This window comes from Balaenoptera acutorostrata, chromosome 4 (assembly GCF_949987535.1).
Source record: "Balaenoptera acutorostrata chromosome 4, mBalAcu1.1, whole genome shotgun sequence".
NCBI classification, from domain to species: Eukaryota; Metazoa; Chordata; class Mammalia; order Artiodactyla; family Balaenopteridae; genus Balaenoptera; species Balaenoptera acutorostrata.
Window position 1 is genome coordinate 101,701,881 of NC_080067.1, and position 4,028 is coordinate 101,705,908.

Consider the following 4,028-nt stretch of genomic DNA (forward strand, 5'->3'; position numbering starts at 1 on the left):
CGAAGTAAATTACCTTCCCTCTGCAGACTTCAGTTTTCTCCAATGTAAAATTAGGAGGCCTCTGCAAGTATTAGCAAGTTATGATTCTTCTTGAGCTGGATAGAAAACATTTATCATCACTTAACAGGAGGCACCAAGAAGAGAGAGGCTCCCAGTGTGTGAGCAGGAATGCAGCAGTATGTGACCACATACAGGCAACCTAAGACAGAAAACTGTGATCAAAAACCTAAAAGCAGACCTTTGACATCAGAGTCTCAGGGAAGTTCTAATTAATCATCATTAGGCTTAACAGCTGACTCTCAGGGGTCTGCAGAACTGTGATCAGGCCAGAGGGCAGCTGAGCACTGAATTAAACAAGTCCTAGATAAAAACACAATCTGCCTTTAGAAGGGCACATGTTAACACCCTCTCCCTTTCCTAAACCCGCTTCATAAAAAACTAACCATAGGTAAAAGCTTCTGAGGCCACAGGGCCTGACAATCCTGCCCTGAGAAAACCTCAAAGGTCCTGTACTCTTTATCCAGATTTAAACATCTTCTGCCTCGTTGTCCACTGGCAGTAAGGTTCCCAGGTCAGGTGGTAAGTGTCACACAAACACACACAGCTGGGGGAACTCTATACCACATGCAGTCACCCAAAATAATTCATTAGCAATGATATTGCTTGGCAAAACTAAAAGTCAAAGTCATAAACAATGCCTTTAGTGGGTTCTTTACATTTTGAATCACCTTGTTACTAGGATAAAAAAAATGTTATTATTCTATTTCTGAGAATATAAAGAAACACAAGAGTTTACAAATTTCACATCTGCTTGATATGCTTCCTGCAGTGGTCTTCAAACACAATCACCTGGAGGTCTTGTTAAAGCTTGGGCTGATGGGGTCCCCCACCCAGAGTTTCTGATTCAATACATTGAGGGTAGGATCCAAGAGTTTGCAGTTCTAACATGGGAAGCAGATGCTGCTCATCCTGGGACTACACTTCAATTCCAAAATTTCTGAGTCTTGTTCTAATGCTCATTTTGACTCTTTGGTCTGTTTTATTTGGGGGAGAGAGGATGTTGTTTTGTTTGGTTTTGTGCCTTTTGGCATGCTTTGTCATTTTTTGTTGAAAGCTCTACGTGATGTATTGGATAATGGGAACTGAGGCCTTTAGTGTGAAGTTTTAGGTTTATCTCACTAGGAGTTAGGCTGTGCATACTGTCTGCTATGGCTAGAACTATTAGAGGCTTCAATTTCCTCTAGTGAACTTATTTTTTCTCCCCTGTTTTCTTTGAGTTTCCCTAGAATATCCTCTTCAGATAGAGTCTGTGTCTCTTTCAGCTCTTTCAGTTGTAATTTACTGTTACTATACCAGAGCCCTATTGATGTGGTGCTAAGGTCCTGGGAAGGAAACATTCTATGTCTTATGACTAAATCCCCATTTTTTAGTGGGCCTGATGCTGTAGCAGAAACTAGTTGAGGCACCCCTATTACGTTAGCCCTTATTCTTTCCACCCATTCAACTGGTCTCCTACAGATGTTTTTTTCCCCTCCTTCCTTGCTTAATTGCACCCTGAAAATGATTGCCCTCTAGCTAAAGTTGTACTATGCACCTGATGTTTACTTCTCCAAGACAACACACCCTAACACTCTTTTCCTTTGTGAGCATTCTTCATTCCAGAAAGAAGGTCACAGAACGATAACCTCGAGGACCACCAGAACCTGTTCCAGAATCACCCGACACCAGCCCTAATGATCTCAGTGTCTCCAGGAGGAAAGAAGAATGCAAGACTACATCACCCTGGGACTTCCCTGGTGGTCCAGTGGTAAAGAATCCACCTTCCAATGCAGGGGGCATAAGTTCAATCCCTGGTCGGCCCACATGCCACAACTACTGAGCCCACGCTCCTCAACTAGAGAGCCCGCGTGCCACAAACTACAGAGCCCATGCGCTCTGGAGTCCATGTACCACAACTAGAGAGAGAAAACCCACATGCCACAACTAGAGAGAAGCCTGTGTGCCACAACGAAAGATCCCACATGCCTCAGTGAAGATCCCGCATGCCACAACTAAGATCCGACACAGCCAAAAATAATTAAAAAATAAATAAAGTAAAATATATAAATATTTTTTTAAAAAGACTATATCAGCCCTGATCCTTAGCTACAGCCCTATTTTCCACTCTAAAACTATAAGACCCCTTCCTATTTCCCAGGAAGGGGGGCACAGTCTTGGGAGCGTTAGCCTGCTATGGCCCCCTTTGCCTGGCAAAGTAATAAAGCTACTCTTTTCTACTCCTCCAAAGCTTTGTCTCTGCATTTCTATTTGGCACCGGTGAACAGAGGCCTGGTTTTTCAGCAACACTGAGTCCCTAAGCTGTGACTTTCAGAAGAGTTTCTTAACATTTTTTCTACTCTTATGTGAGGCAGAAAGGTTATAGGGGGCCCAGCTGTCTAATTGCCCCACTCCATGTTAGATGATGCTCTGGTAAAGCTGTTTTTCTGGAGGGTAAGACTTTGCTGTGGAGGACACTCTGGGCACCTTTCAAAATCCTTACTTTTGCCCTACCCAGAGCACAAAGGGGTTTTTCTCTGATCTTCACAGTGAGAACTTGGTGGGGTTCCTGCGGGTACTTGTCATGAAAGTGTGAGGGTTCCCCCTAAGACTGGGTCCCAGGGAGTTTTTAACTTTCAAGCTTGTGCACAATCAGCCTCTAGAAGTTTATCAGTTACCATGTAGGTGTTTCTACCTGCAACTGGCTCCAACAGGCTTGTGCTCCTGCTGAGCTGTGATTCTCTGTATTCATTTGTCTCTCCAGTTTTCTAGGCGGCAATTTGCCCTGTCACTTCAATTCTCCGATGGATCTAAGAAGAGTTATTGATTTCCAGTTTCTTCAGATTGTTTCTTGTTGTGAGGAGAAGAGTGACAGTTTCTAAGCATGTTGGGGAGGAAACCAGGCATCAGGACTTTGGGGGACTACTTGAGAACCACTGGCTTAGTGAGGAAATAACCACCTTCAATCAATCAAAGATTATGTGGATGTTTTAGGCTCTACTACATAGTAACTCCAATACCCCCATTAAATAAATAATTTTTTATAGCATTATTTGCCTCCAGTAAATACCCTTCATATCAAAAACAATACAGTAGTATCAGAGCAGAGAAATAAGACCTGCCACCCATGACTGGGAAACAGTCTCATGACATGCACAATTGAGCCACATCCTCAGGTGTATCTGTTAGGATGATTTTAGCTGCAAGTATCAAAAAACCTTACTCCAGCTGAAGTCTATCCCCAAAGGGCTTAGCTGAAGACCCACATCATTGGAAACACCTCACAGAGTAAACATGTGGTTCTATTTACTCACAGAAGTACATATTAGATCCATGGGAAAGAACCACAAGGCAGAGCTGCAGAAACTATGAAAGACCTAATAGTAGAATTTTTTTATATTAGGTATTGGCATATCCCAATGATCTGTACTACTCTAGGATGTGATTGCTTAGGAGTGAATGTAATTTGAACTTATTCATGGTTAGAGAGTGTCTGCAGTTGAGAACCAGGCACATCCATCTACTCTGATCCTGAACATGGCTCTAAAGTACATTGCTTGAAGAAAACAGACCCCAAAGATTACAGGTGGGGACTGTTTTAAAGTAGTTCCATACCCAAGTGGAGATCAAAGAAGTCCAACTAAAAGAATTGTGGATGGACATGACAATGATAGATTAAGCAAAAGTTATATTTCAAAGGTCTATCTTGAAGATTATTTCTCAAAGTTTGGAGGAACTAACATGATTGGCTGTGGAAGGAATCACACATGTGAAATTTCTTAAAATAACGTTTTATTGACATAATTTTGCCTATGTTACACATAGAAAAAAAAAAAAAACCTTTACACTTAAAAAACAAAGACTCCCTCCAACTGGCATGAACAATAAGAACTATTCTAACCATGAGCACTGGATAACACAAGGGGAAGTCCAGAGGCGTAGTGGACTTTAGAGCGATCAACTCAAAGTCTCAGTTATATTATCAAAGCTCT

General features: G+C 42.0%; 1 non-coding gene across 1 annotated transcript; it reads left to right on the plus strand.

Moving 5' to 3' along the window:
• The first annotated feature begins 3,263 nt into the window (after nt 1-3,263).
• On the plus strand, nt 3,264-3,393 carry LOC114236068 (small nucleolar RNA SNORA18). Its single transcript, XR_003622106.2, has one exon. It is a non-coding gene; the product is annotated as a small nucleolar RNA SNORA18 (small nucleolar RNA).
• Nucleotides 3,394-4,028: the final 635 nt, after the last annotated feature.